Below are 16,280 nucleotides of genomic sequence, written 5' to 3' on the forward strand. Positions count from 1 at the left end.
TACTGCTTTAGTTCAGTCCTTTCAGGATGTACTGGGCATAAAGTGGTAAAGAAAGTACTTCCAGAAGACATAGCTTTATCACTATACCAATTAATTTATTTCACATGGAAAGAAAAATGATTTTAGGTATGAATATAAACAGACCTGAAGTCAGAGAATCAGCAATCATCATTTTCTCAGATACTGACAAATAGAAAAAATCATTAGGACTTATATTGATAAACTAATGAAAAAAGAAGAAAATAAAAAGCTAAACACCATAAATAAGACTTATAGGACCACAGGACACTTGAATGTACCACTGTCTGGTTTTACAGAGTAATCCAAATGTGAGAGATTGTTCCTAACACCATTTCAGAGAACACGAATGAAGATTACAGTAAGGGCTATGACAATGTATCTAGCACCTAGGATAGATACACTAGCTTCTGAAATATTGAAGGACCCAGAGCCACAATTTGCCATAGGACAACAACATCTGTTTTCTTGCTTGCTACTACTGCTGCTGCTTCTGCTGCTTGCTGCCTGCCTTTCAGCCCCAGACCTTCACTTGCCCATCCAGGGTAATAAATCCTCTTTGTGCTGAGAACCTGGTATCTGGGTGTATCCTATATATAAGCCAACTGGTCACAGATGCTCTTACAAATCATGCCTCCATGAGTATTACTTTATGATAATCTTTTACTGAATATTTGCAATGCATGTCTAAATTTGTATTAGGTATGCAAAGACATGTATCAAAACATATGAACATATAAAGTATAGATATACATGCATGACATTATATATGTGTGTACATATGTATATATATGATAATATATATCAAAAACATAAAAATCATAGATTTACATGCATGACTTTATATTGAGTATGTATAGCTATATGTGACAAACATGAAGTATAGGTAAACTGGGTTTTTTTTTAGATTTATTTTATTTATTTTATGTGTATTTTTACACTGTAGCTGTACAGATGGCCATGAGCCATCATGTGTGTAGCTGCTGTTGAACTCAGGACCTCTGCCGGCCCCCCTTGCTCTCACCCCACTCGCTCAGGGGTAACTGCAGCTGTCTTCAGATGCACCAGAAGAGGGCCTCCGATCTCATTATGGGTGGTTGTGAGCCACCATTTGGTTGCTGGGATCCGAACTCAGGACCTTCAGAAGAGCATTCAGTGCTCTTACCTGCTGAGCAATCTTGCCAGCCCCAGGAAAACTGGTTTTATGTTAGGTATACTTATCTAGCACAAATGTATGAAGTATCTAACTATGTCTTTTGATTGGACAGTTTGGATTTTTTTGCCTTAGTAATTCCTATCAAAGAATTTCTCAAAGACATTGTACAAATAGTAATTGTCATTACCGTCCAGAACAAGAAAGTATGTCTTTCCCCATCCTTCCAGGAACTTGACATAAGCCTTCGTTTTCTCTGATCTGGTGTATGTATGCATCATGCTCCACTCTACTGGGCTATTATTCCCACAGTAGAGGATGTCTTTATCAGTGATTTCAGGAACATTTTGCATATTCTGGACATGTGGCTTCTGTCAGTTGCATGTATTATGCACACTTATTTTTTTTCTTAGTCTATGATCCCTTTTGCACAACTTTGTTAGCTATTTGTTTTTAAAGAGTTTTGTTTATCTGTTATTTCCCTGATAATTACTGCACCAATCCCCTGCTTGGTGATTCTTTCAGCAGGTAAGTTTTGTATGTTTTCAGAGATTTTTTTCTTGTATATGTTAGAAATTTAGGTATTAAGTGCACATAGATTTGATTCATACTTTGGGATGAGAAAGGGGGCTAAAATTTACTTTTTTCCATATGCATGATCAATTACTCTGAGTATCTAGAAAAAACACTCTCTACCACAGCACTACAATACCAACATTGTCCCAGATCAAGCTCCATATCATTCTGCCTCTTTCTTCACCCTCTTATTCCATTGGTCCTTTATTGTTGCTTATACCCTGTCAAGTCTTCTAAGCTACAGTATTTTATGTCTTAATACTTGGCATTATAAGCCCTGAACTAAAGCATACATTAACTAAAGCAAAATGTTAAACAGATGGAATTGAAGTAAAAGACATACCTCATTTAATTTTGAACTTTCAGAGAATTAACAGCAAATTAGCACTGAGGTAAAAATTATAATCAAAAATCAAAATGACATTCTTTGGTAATATGGATAAAAAGTAAACCACTGAATGTTTTTTACATAGCTTGATTAGAGTGCTAACTGAAATAAGTATGATAGGGGTTGTTTTTTGCCTGTTTAGGTGGATTAATAAATCTATGACCTACTTAAAGGGCAAAAATTACAAGGATAATGACAGTGATCAAGCCACTGTGGTAAAACTCAGCCCAGGAAACAATGTTTCTCAGTATTTCACTTATTCTTGAAGCTTTTATCCTGGATGACTTAGAGGTGGATGCTCACAGCCAACCATTGGACTGAGCACAGGGTCCCCAATGGAAGAGTTAGAGAAAGGACTGAAGGAGCTAAAGGGGTTTGCAACCTCATAGGAAGAACAACAATATCACCTAACCATACCCCCAGAGCTCCCAGGGGCTAAATCACCAACCAAAGAGTACACATTGAGGGGCCCATGGCTTGAGCTGCATATGTAGCAGAGGGTGGCCCTGTCAAACATGAATAGGAGAGGCCATTGGTCCTGAGTGGTCTGGATGCCCCAGTGTAAGGGAACGCCAGGGCAGGAATGGGCAGATGGGCAGGGGAACACTGTTATAGAAGCAGGGGGAGGAGGAATGGGATAGGGGTTTTCTGGAGTGGAAACCAGGAAAGGGGAATAACATTTGAAATGAAAATGAATAAAATATCCAATAAAAGAAAAGAAAAAAGAAGGAACACCTTAGTGGAAATAGGACTAAGCCTGTAGGCTAAGAATGAAGGACTTCTTATTTCAGGTCTTTTTATATAGAACCAGTACTTTAAGGGTAATATTTCAGTCAGCCAATTAAAATTGGGGCTGTATAGATATTCATCTCTGCTTTAGTGTCAAGAAAAATACATACACACACACAAACACACACACACACACACACACACACCTGGAAATATTTGACCACAAATGGGTAACTAAGTAGATTACCTACTGTATTATACGATATCAAAATGCTTCCTAAGACTCAGTATTAAATCTTTAATTTCAAGGAATATGTTTTAGTTTGGAAAGATATTCTGATATTTTAACTTAATATTTCCATGATACCTTGTTCTTCTTTTTTAGTATATCTATATATCTATATATAGAGATATAGATATATAGATATATAGATATATATGTGTGTGTGTGTTTATATACATATGTTTTAGTAAAACATATTTTTTTCACTATTGCTGACATGGTGGTAATGTAGTTCCTGGGAATTGAACTTGGGAACTCTGGAAGAGCAGCCAGTGCTCTTAACTGCTAAGCCATCTCTCTAGCCCCCTCCATGGTAACTTCTGATACTATGTTTCATGTATGTAAGTAAAACCAACCAAGCTAAACACACCCACACAGTCACGCACCACACACACGTATGCATGTATGCACGCACAGCTACAAACAGGTGCCTATATATACAGACAGACAGAGAGAAAGAGGGAGAAAAAGAGAGATGGTGAAAGATTTAAATAATTTTGTGTCCACAATGAGCTATTTTCATTAAGTATTTTCTTTCTAGTATTGATTTACAATCATTCTTTACATTATAAATATAAATGTCTTGATACATACCTATGTTTCACATCTCTCTAATCTTATCAAATCAATGGTTTACATTTCAAAATGAAATTAATTTCCTTGATATCTTTCAAATATAAAAGTCTATTAATATAAATGGGTTCTGATTTATCAACTTTTGAGTGTATGAGTTTTATTTTTATTTGTCCCAAACAAAAACAATTTTCACCTACTTTAAAATCACTAAAATTTACTCCTATACCTCCTATGAATATTTATTATTTCACTAGGGGTTATATTACTGTCTGTTGTATAACAGCTTTCTCCAAGATTGAAGCATCCTTTTCTGCAGGGACGTTCTTGAAACAGTTCAAACCAGCTTCAGAAGTCCCTGGAAATGACACAGCACTAAGAATGTCCCTGACAAACTGTCCAGTAAAAGAGGAGAATTCTTCTCAGGTGAAGAAGATGAGTTGCAAAGAAGACTCTTAGACAAGGCCAACTGTCTGGAAGGATGCACAAACAGCTGAGCTGCCTGGAAGAAATTGAAACAAACTGCTACACCTAGAAACGACTCTCCAACCCATTGAGCTCCCTGCAGGATGTGGAGTATGCTCCAATTTCTCAGCACTGTGGGCTGTTGCCCATGCTGTAATGTGCTTTGGAAAACCAGCTGTCTTTGAGTCATTTCTAGTCCTGTAACTCCTCAACCCTATTCCTGCAAGTAATCCCATTAAACCTCATTGATTCACCAAGTTGAACTTGGTGTTATCCCTATTTTGGTCTGTCACATATTTCCTATCTGGAGTCAGTAGAAATGGGTTATTTCCCCAGGAAAAGTTTTGTCACGTAACACATGCCTGTCATCTCAAGTGCTCAAGAAGGCTTAGAGAGAAGGATTATTGCAAACTTGAAGACTGCTTGAGCAACTTAGTACATACCCATCTCAATTAAAATAAAGTAAAAGACAAGGAAGGAAAGAAAAATGAGGAGACTGGTTTCTGTCTAGTAGATCAAAGACTGCGTAGCATGTGCAGAGGCCCTTGGTTCAACTGTCAGCACAGAAAAGCATAAACGACAGGAAGGAGGAAGGTCTAGGTGTATGTAAGGAGGTAATCCCCTTAAAAATAACTGTGTGGGTTTTTCTTGCATGTTAAATGCCTGTCAGGTCAGATAACTTTGAGTATTTTTAGTTATATTGGTATTAAACATTTCCCTTCCATACCAATATGTAAAGTTGTTCTAAATCTGTTTTCATGAACATGCCATTTGAGTTAATTACTTTATAGTAAATGCAGCTCTTAAATAATTGCTAAACCTTGGGAAATGCTTTCAATAATTGATTTAGTTTTCATAAGCAAAACTTGTGTTATTAAATCTAAATTAAATGCACATTTGAGACACTTAAAGTGTTAGCATACCAAGCATTTTAATAGTGTAATGGCAACAACTCATAGAATTAATGCCAGAAATAATTCAAACAGTGCATTGTTTACCTATTTTTCCACATGTGAAAAGTATGTTGAATTTTTTAGAATGCTTTGTATAATCTGTAATGCATGTGTTCTTGTTTACTGATATAATCTAACTTAAATATGTTCCCTAAGCTATAAATTTCCAACTTCTTTGACTTATGGGAAAGGAGATAGAAAGGCTTACTTTAAAAATGCTGTAAGTTAAAATCAGCCAAAAGCACAAAGCAGAAATGAATGAACTTTGACTAATTTGTAATCACAATTTTTTGATGTTATGGTGTCAATATAAAAGGTTCCCCAAAGCACTGTGCTTTGCCGCCACCTAATAGACTTTGGGCAGTGACTGCATTATGAAGGCTGTGTACTTGTGAATGAATTAATCCACTGATAGGTGAAAAATTTGAATGTTGAGAGGCAGTAGAAATTTAAGAAGTATGAACTAGAGGTAAAGAGGAAGTTTCTGAGTCTACCCTGAGGGACTATAACTTGGCACATGAATGCCTACCTCTCATTCTCACTTCCCAACTTCTATAGAGTGAATAGGTTTGCTACAACTGCCCTTTCTATCTTAATGTTCTGCCTTACCACAGGCACACTATAGAAAGATACCTCTAAAACCATGAGCCAAGATCAATATTTATTTTTTTAATTTGTTTATTTCAATCTATTATCTCATGAGCAGAAAGTTTCACAATTAATAATTTAAAATCACATTTTGTATCTTGTGATTGCTATTGTATTTTAGCCAATTGGAAGGAAGAATGTACAAATTAAATATCTCAAAATAAAGAATTGTATATTATATTCTTGCATTGATGTGCAAATATGAAGCATTCTTTCTTTCTGGTATTTTGTTGCAAAATAATTTCAATAATGGACGAAGTACTGACAGATACTTGGCCATAATTTTCTAAATATAATTCCCTATGATCAATCTTGATTTCTACAAAAAATAAAATATGCTGAACTGCATCTCATTTTCAATAACATCATAATCTCTAGAGTATTATCAAGTATTATCAAATGTCCATCTTACTGAAGAAAAGAAGAGTGAAGGAATGTTTATATTTGTGCATCTACATCCATAAATACTTGCTTCATTTATTGTATTTTCATATTCTCAAGACATTTTATGAGACTTCTATCTCTGTCTCCTCTAGACTTCTAATAAATCATTTCTGCTCTTCTTAGTAATAAGTCTAAAAGTCTCAGTTACTCGGTATATGTTAATTGTGGCTATTGCCTCCCTGTATGTTACTACCAAAGATTTATTTGCAGTTCTCAGAAAATACAAGAGTGTGGCAGAGATGTTTTGGCATTAGAGAATAAGGTTTTTCTAAAATTCATAAAAGTAAATATATGTACTGTATGATATATGTTCATGTGTAATTATATACACAAAGAGATGTAAACTTGCTACATAGAATAATAGGTTTTAGATATTTCTGTAAATTATAGACAAAATTTTCTTTTCATTTAAAAATATTAACTCCCCATACAGAGAAATGTGGATCTATGATTTTGTTCTCTTGGCACTCTTAATTTTCTGTTGGCTTGTCTTGTTCAACTTTTTGCTTTATCTTATATTTTCTTTGTTATGTTTTGTGTTATCTCTTAGAAGTCTGTTGTTGCCTAATAAGAGACAGAAATGAAGTGGATCTGGATGGAGAGAAAGAGTGGAGAAACTGAGATGAGTAGAGGAAGGAGACATTGTATTCATATTACATCATATGACAACATTATATGTTTTATAAGAAGGGGAAATAATATACCTCTTTATGAAAATACTCAGTTCCAAGTTTGCTACTAGTTAATAATTCTTGGTTATCTGTGAATTTTATTCTTCTTTAAAACATGAAATATTAAGCTTATAGCTATGCTAATTGAGTTTCAGTTAATTAAACATAAATATGTATGTAAGATTCAGATAACTATAGAATACAAGGAATGAAAAATGGAGTTCTAGCTGTTCTTCCTTTTTGAGAATGCCCCAGCTGTTGGACCCACATATGTGGTGGCAATACATTCAAGTCTTTTTACAGCTGGAAATTGATCAAACACATAGAAATTGTTTATTATTTTAACCTTAGAACTCTGGCAGTTTTATGCCATGCACTTCACTTATTTAATTGTCTTTTTTCTCCTAGTTTTTCTTCCCTATACCATGTCTTCCCATCAACTCTCAAAAAATGATCTTGTATAGATTTTTATTGGTGATTTCTTTTGCATATGTGGACTCATCACCCCAAATTCACTAATATGTGTTAATAATTTATGTTAATGATAATAAAGACAAAATAGAAAAAGAAAATAATTAACAATTCTATTCATAAGTTAGAAATTGCAAAGTGCCTAGGTGTCCATTAACAGATGAATGGATAAAGAATGGGTGGCACATTCACAGAACGGATTGTTATTTAGCCTCCTTTTAAGGAAAAAAATCCATGAAATTCACTGATAAATGATAAATGGAGAAACCATTTTCTGTGAGGTAATGCAGACTCAAAAAGACAAATATGGTGTGTGTTTGTTCACTTACATGTGGAGGTTAGCTTTTAAGTCTTTAAAACAAAGTCTTCAAAAACAAGTCCATAGAACCACAGAAGTTGGGTATAGAGCAACACAGAGGAGTAAGGAACTAGAGTTGAGAGAAGGGTTGCTCTTGAGGAAGGGGAAATAGAATATACTCATGAATATGTGGAGACTAGAACGGCAGGATTAAATCAAGAAGCAGAGGAAAGAGTGAGTTAAGTGAAGGAATATAGGGAGAGATCTAAAACTAAGGGCCATTTGAGGAGTCATATTGAAACCAATTCGTAGAAACTTATTAAAATAAATAATATTGAAGGAAATCTGAATATAATTTCCAAATAATGGGAGACACATCTCCAACCAAATATCTCTTGTGACCAAATAAAACCTCTGACATCAGAAATGGGTTAGATCTAACTGAAATTTTGGCCAAAGAAGACCCATAGAAATTCACAAATAACCCAGAGTATTGCCAGGGCTGTTGGCTCCTCTTCACAAACTGAGGGTAAAGCCCTGTTGCTGAAGGGAACACGTGCATAACTCACTGTACACAGAAAAACTCCTAAAGCCTTTGAAGGCAAAGGTTCATGATACTAGAAGTGACACTGTATAGAACCACAGGACAAAGATAAGCACTAGCCCAGCTATAAATGCTTCAATGTACGGCAGTGACCTGCCTGCATGAGACACTAGTGCAGTAGTAGAACAAATGTTGTAGTGGACTAACTACTACCTGGTTGGACTTAAGGCCTATTGCATGAGTTAGAACCCATTTCAACACTTCACAGGTTGCCAAACTTGAGGCCATATCACCCATGGGCCTAAGGGAAAACCCAATAATACTGTTTTTCTAAGGGAATGTAGCAAGAAAATTACTCTTCATAAAATTCTGCTATACCTGTTGATCAGTATCTTGCTCAACTATCATCAGAAGACCCCCTCCCTTGCTTTTTTCAAATCCCTCCCCTTAGTACTCAGGGAACTCTGCAGAAGAGGAGGTGGAAACATTGTAAGAACCAGAGGACATGGAAGACACTGGAAAAAATAAGACACTCTAAACACAGCAATATGTGTGCACCTACAAACTCATAGAGACTATGGTAGCATGAATGAGGCCTGCATGGGTCTAAACTAGATTGACTCTCAATGCAGAGAAGGGACAGGGACATAAGCCCTCATTCTTAATACAAAAGCTATCTTCAGTTGCTACCCACTTGCAAAGGAATAATTTAGTTTTGTCCAGTGAGCTCTCACTGGATGTACAAACCACTCTTAAGAGCAGGCCCCAAGCCCAGTAGTAGATTGCCAACAGGAAACTAACACAATGGTGTTTCTGGAGTATTTTGTCTCGTGATGCTTTTCCTGGGATTTTTTTTTTCTACCTTAAATGTCTTTTGCTTATATTTTATGTATTATCATTTCTGATTATATGTTTTTATTGCATTCCCCTGTGTTGAGTGTATGTTTGTCTGTCTGTGTCTGTGTGTGTTCCTTGAGTTTCTTCTTTCTGTATGTTTTTTCTGTTTATTTCTTTTGTCTTATTCTGATTTGTTTGTTTTCTTTTAGTTGTATGTTTGTTTTCTAAGGAGAATAAGACAGGGTCTGAATTTGACTGGGTAAAAAGATGAAAAGGACCTGGGAGGAGACTAATAGAGAATAAACAATGAGCTGCCTCTCTCATTTCTGATGGCCAAAGCTTTTGCTTACTAATCTTGAAAAATAAGTACAGGTCAGAACAGTCACTGACAAATCTCTTCTTTCCTTTGGTATAGAAGTTGTAATTCTGCCTAAAGTTACTTGTCCAAGTAATGTAACTGTGATAGTAACATATTAATGAAGTGACACAATGTAATGTTAGTATGCAGAGTTTTTTTCTAATTACATAATTTAAATATAATGTCTTTTCAAATTTTCCCAGTCTAAATTCTGTAAATTCAACTGGAATTAAAATGGGTGTTTCTGGACTTACTGTGTGGTCTTGCAGAGACTTAGAACCCTGTTGTAAGTGTCCATCTCATGATCATAACCCCTGAAGATTTAGCAGGATGAGTCTCCAGGACCAACCCATACTCCTGGAGTTGCTGGGGTGGGTCTGTTGAAGAAAGAGGATTTGGTAACCTTGGCCCTACCCACCCTATCCATATTGGTCTTTCTACTGCTATTCAAAGATCCCTTCACTCCTAGGTGTGTTAATATTCTGAAGGCAGTGGTGCAGGCCTGGCTTTTTTTCTAGGTGCTGTCATAAAGTGAAGACCTTGCACGTTGCACGTAGGAGATGAAAACAGCTCGTGTTGATTCACACAGGTCAGCTTTTCTGGAATGCATCGTTTGGAACAACCTCTGGAGCTGAACACAGATTATCAGTAAGGATTAAGCAATGGTGAGCTACCCAAGGATGAGAATGAAGCAAGACTTGTAGATAATGATAGACTTGTGCCTCAAGGAAATGACCTTGGGTGGCTTCCTCTACTATCTCACTAAATGAGTGGATCAGAGTAAAGAGTTGCAACATTAGTTATGTAAATGTGCTCGGTGATCCTTCATAACTACAGAGATAATCTTGAAAATATCAGACGTGCTCTCTATTAGGAACTGAATGGATGTTCCAACAGCAATCCATCATCCCTCTTTAACTTTGTCCTTCACCTGTGCTCCATGAGTTATGCACACTAGCCTTTTCCCCATCACTCATTTCTACATGTGGCTCTGTTTCTGGGCATAACTGGGGGCAGCAGGATTCAGCATCTAATTCTACTTGTATCAAAGAAAGGTACTTTTCCAGAGTAGAATTAAGTCTACTTACAGTTGGTGGTATTACCTGTCACTGATTGTGTATAAGAATAAAAACAAGATTAAGTGTAAGAATAAGTCCTCAACCTCTTGTGGTGTGGAAACATAGGATTGGTTCAAAGCATTCATATATAGCTAGTTATCTGACTTGTGCTTGGAATAGCACCTGGATACATGTAACATAGACATTCCCAATCAATTTAGATTCATGGAGTTGCTATACACTGACACCAGCAGATGACAGTAAAACATATTCCTTTTAAAAGGCACCACCATATTCTCATTAGCACATTGCCCATATTACACCCCCACTGCCAAGCTCAATATGAATCCATTGAAAATAAAATACAATAACTTCCATTAAATGAATGAGCACACTGCATGTCTCTGAAAATGACAGGAAAAAAAATTGTCACAGATGAGATAATGTGAATGACTCTAAATTTACTATTTAAATAAAAATGTATGTGTTTAAAATTTTGGATCTTGTTTCAGTCCATCCTCCTTTGCTGTGGAAGCCTGAAACCATCCTATATCTATACCTTTTTCTCTATCTATACCTTGGCAAAATATTCTAAGAAGTGAGAAACTGGCACATGTTGGCACGGATACCTAACATCCGCACCGTTTTCCTCTGACAAGCTATTAACAGAAATGTTTCACTGAAACTGATGGGCTTTGCTTTACTGAAGAAGCATTTCCTGCCAAAATATTTCTTTTCTGTAACAGGGCCAACCGCAGTGGTCGACGTCAGCTCAGTACTTCAGACTTCTGTGCTTCCTTTATTTAACTGGAGGGAATTTTACTGTATCTACCTTAAAAACCATTAAACGTTTAATGCATTATTTTCCTTTCCTGTTACTCATGTCCCCAACCTTATGCAGTTATCATTGCTTTAAAAAGGTACCCTATAATCTTTCCCAGTTTTCAGACAGTTCATTGCTTGCTCATGTGAAGTCCTTTAGTGTGTGTACCTGGTAGAGATGGCTGAAATGTTAATTAAAGTGGGACAAGCACTGTTACAGGAAAACTATGTCAGCCAGTTTTATGTTTATTTAGTTATCATGGGTATTCATGTGTGTGTGGCATGTATGTGCATGTGTTACATACCCTGAAGAGTAGGCATGTGTTCATAAAAGGCCAGAGAAGAACATCGGGTGGCTCATTCTTTAGCCTACTGTCATGTGGTCTTGAGAGAACAACTCTCAGGGAACTGGAACTTTGCTGTGTTAGCTAAGCTGGCTGGCCAGTAAGCACCATGAGCTTCTGTCTCTGCCCCACTGCTGACATTACAGGCAGAAGCAAACAGGCTTGCTTTTTCCAGAACACTGTCGAGAACATGTGATCATGTTTCTAAACTATAGACAGTCCCTTTTAACTTAGAGAAAGAGAATGTAGAAATCAAAGTAAAGTGAAAAGATTTGAAATAAAACTGCTATACTATCACAAAGTACTTAAATGTCAGTGCTTTTATTTATTGCAAATTATGAATCATTTGAATTTTTTACTTGAATTATAGACATTTAAAGACAAGCACCATGTTTCATGGTTTTGTTTGTTTGTTTTGTTGTTGCTTGTTTATTGGGGGGTTGTTTGCTTTTTCGTTTTTGTTTGTAAATTCAACACTATTTGCCATGGTTATAAATTATGATTAAATGCTGTATAAGTGTGTTTTATTAATTTTTTGATTGTTATAATCAAATGACAACCACAGGTTTTTGAAGGACTGCTCAAATTTTAAAGAGAACAGCAAATGCTGTTAATGTGAAACCTAAGAAATTATATCTCTGGAAGCTTCCAAATGTTGAGAGTCAATAAACAGGTGTTGAGAAATAAAGAGGACCACATTTTCTGGCAAGTACTACAGAGATCACATAGAAGTGCATGTTCACATCTGCAAATGATGCTCAAAAAATGTGCTCACAGAAAAAGTAACAAATAGGGAGTAAAAAAAAAAAACTAGGTAGTAGAACGAATTTGAATAATTTTTCACCTCTAATGCAATAAAAATGCATATAAAATTGTACAGAAATAGAGTTAAAACATACAACTTATAATCTGATAAAACTCCCAAGAACTAAAAACAGAAATGATATAAAAAGGTAACACTAGACATTTGAGTGAAGAAATGAGTAGCTGTATTTTTTTTTTACTTTATAAAATGATGTATTATAAAGTGTCTGTGCATGTATATGCATGATTTATTTTCATAGTGGCAAAAAGGAAAATTTGCTAATAAATGTAAAATCTGATGTTAAATATTATATTGAGATGTTTTATTATGAAGCTTCACCTATAAGATTCACAGGCCATAGTATCTTTGAAGACAACTTTTGTTTCCATTCTGAAATTATCCAAATACTTTTTATTTTTTAAATCATATATATAAAAGGAAGATACTATAAATTTAAATTAATTGAATACTTTTTATTATATTGCTAAAAATTAATTTTCACATTACAATTTACAGAGAATTTGTTGAAATCAAAACTTAAAAACAACATACAAAATCCAAAAAAAATCCATACCCTAAGTAACCCTGAAGAGCCTATGAGTTTCAGTCTATGATTCAAATCAATGAACTTCCAACTTAATAATTGACAAATAAAATCAATTAAAAGTTGTTGATTCAAAAGATATTATTTACTGAATTCATTGTAATTTTATTTTTCTGTAAGAATGATGTTCCAAGACATTTATCATAATTATTCTTACCCAAATTACATGTAATTTTATAATTATAAGAGTGTTTACTTTTCACAGTTGAACTAATGAAAACACAAATTGAAAAAAATAATTAATAAACCCATCCTAAGATAAAGTATTTAATAAATGAATGATAAAGAATATAGAAGCACATAGAAGCATTCCAAATAATGCATGAATAGTTACCATCAAAACTCCCTGCAATGTTAGTGTGTGCTGCATGGTTTGACTCCATCTCTAAGAGTGTGAAGTATGGGGAGAGGAGAAGGGAAGAGAAGCTTAGGACATCCGACCCCAAGTGTCCTCCCTTAACACATTATATATGAGCAGCACTAAATGGTCTCTATATGTTTTAGGTGTGCACATATATACAATTAAAGACAAGGACATGAATTTTAGGGGAAGTTGGGGATGGAAAAAGAAGTTGGACAGGGAAGAAGGTGAGGTGTACATGATGTAAATACAGTACTGATACATGAAATTCTCCAAAAGAAAGTTGTTTTAAAGAGTGAAGAAAATTAGATGTTTGAGATGGGGAGCAGCAGTTAAGAGTGCACATAATTCTTGCAATGCACTGGCTCCTAATACGCACATGAGGCTGTCCACAACCACCTGGAACTCCAGGTCCAGGCTGCCTGACACGCTCTCCTGCCCGACACCGGCCCCTGCATGCATATGGCGAACAGAAGCAAATGCAGCCACACACATATGCGCAGCCACACACATATGCACATTTGTTTTTAATGAAGAAAGCTGATACTTGCCTTCTAGGTAAGATATTATGTTAACAACAACACTGTGAAGTTATTTCACAGTCTGAATCCAGTAAATGGTCAGCAATGGTACTGAAGTCTCTGAGTTTTTTCATAGAAATACACCACCCTAGTCCAACCATGAAAACCATGCACACACGCACACGTGCACAAGCGCACACGCGCGTGCACACACACACGCGCACACACATGCATGCACAATTAATTAATTAATTAATTTTACAAGTTAGGGAATGGCAAACTTTCAGAGTAAAATTAAGCAAGGGAGAAGAGATTACTAATGAGTACTATCTCACAAAAGTAAGATAAGATTATGGGAAAACTAAAAAGGCATTGATTTTTATCTAATAAAAATATCTCAGTATTATTTCCAATATGTATGCTGCAATCAAATGCCTGAAAAATTAGGAGTAGAGTCTGAGCACTAGATATTTTTTTTTTTTATCGCAAACCTAAACCTGTTCTGATGTAGAAGTTTTTAATTTTTTTTAAAGCCATTAAAAATTAAGTCAGGAGGGGCTCAGTGTTATGGAGACCCTGTTATTTTTCAAAAAGTTTTTCTTCAAAAGGAATGACCTTCTCTCTTCGCTCAGAAGACTGCATTGCAATTTCAAACAGTCAAACCGGTTCAGTAGTCACATCTCTAAAAGCCACTAAGATGCCCACCAATAAGCGAAGTATGCCCATCTGTGTAGGCACAAACCAGGTGCACTGTTTCATGGCGAGCCAATCAGCTTAGCCATTTTGAAATCTCCGGCTGTTCAGGACAAGACTGATTGAGCGGCAATGCTGAGTGTACGTGGCTGCTGCGCCGGCAGGATTCAATTGGAAGTGCTGCAGGTTAGTTTAGCAGCACGGAAGTTATTTCAGGTAAAATCTTCAGAGGCTTTCGTATTGACAATTAGATTTCGAGCAGTACAAGCTGCATTGTCATTCCCATTAGCTACTTTAAATTATCCATTCCTCTACAAGCTTAAGGATGTTCTTGGTTAAACGCTACATGTTCTCCTGGAAGAAAAAAAAAAAAAAACAGCAGCTTTCTGTTTAGATGAAATAGTCGTTTTGATTAGAGCACCGGCGTTTACCTGTTTAAAGCAATTACAGGAAACACACATTCTCCTGCAGATACTGTGGTTTTACTGCTCAAAGAATTGCTGTGACCTTCAAGGAGGAAAAACATGAAATGGGGAGGAAAACATAGATTTGGTGTGAGAACCAAAAGATTGTTAAATTAAAAATAATGTCCTGCACTCAATAATCTTGTTCCAACTCTCCTTCACTAATCTTAGAAGATCACCTGTCCTCACTCAGAAAGGACCTCTGGTAAACTTCTCTTCCCCTGACACGCAAGTGGAGGAATATGCATGGGGACTTGGAGAAGTGGTAAGGATGTTGTCTCTTTTCTGCTAGAAGTCATGTTGATTCTATCCTTCTATAAGGCCAAAATCTGAGAGGAATATATAATGAGAGAACCGAAGCCCTTTTATTCTTGTAAAAGGTAAGATGAATTTGGCTTACATACAAAAACAGTTCACTAATTTGAAGAGAACATTAAAAAACAGTAGTAGTTTCCAAGATCAGAATAAAATATTCTGCTGTAATATATAAGATACATTTAGCGTTCCATCCTTTCTTTCATTTTCTTTTCCTTTAACTGTATAGTTTCAAGTCCTGTACTGTATCACACCTACATGTAATTTCTTCTCTGACCACTAGATAGAGCCAAAGTATAAAAATTATGCCTATGAATGACCACATACACAGTCCACGAATTCTTAGGCTAAAGTTGTATTAACACAATAGAAGCAATGAATCCTATAAGAAATCCGAGTTTACTTTAAAGGCTATGACTAGAATATTGAAATCTGATTAGTGGTTCATTCGCTTAAGTTTTTCTGAAAACCTCTGTACATTTAAATTCATGTAACATACCTAATCAAAGTTTTCTATCATTTTGAATGGTGAAATAATTAATATTTTCAAATGCACATATGTATTATGCTTTTAAATTATGCAAGAAAATCTACTATAGTCAATATTTTTTATAAAGTTAATCTTCTTAGAAAAAAAAAAAACACACAGAAAGAGGCCAGGATCATGGTCAGTGAAAAGGATGCTGAGGAATGAGATTATGTCAGAGTAGCTCATAAGGAAATTCTAGGATAAAAACATGTCTATTGGGATTATCTTAAATATGCAAGTCTGTTTTCATGGTTTAGGAGTTATTCAGTGTCCTAATATTTCATCATCCATGTCACAATTAACAAAATAATCTTATCACACAAGTTTTGGTTATTAGCTAGTCGCTAGTCGATTA

This window comes from Mastomys coucha, unplaced genomic scaffold (genome assembly GCF_008632895.1).
Source record: "Mastomys coucha isolate ucsf_1 unplaced genomic scaffold, UCSF_Mcou_1 pScaffold15, whole genome shotgun sequence".
NCBI classification, from domain to species: Eukaryota; Metazoa; Chordata; class Mammalia; order Rodentia; family Muridae; genus Mastomys; species Mastomys coucha.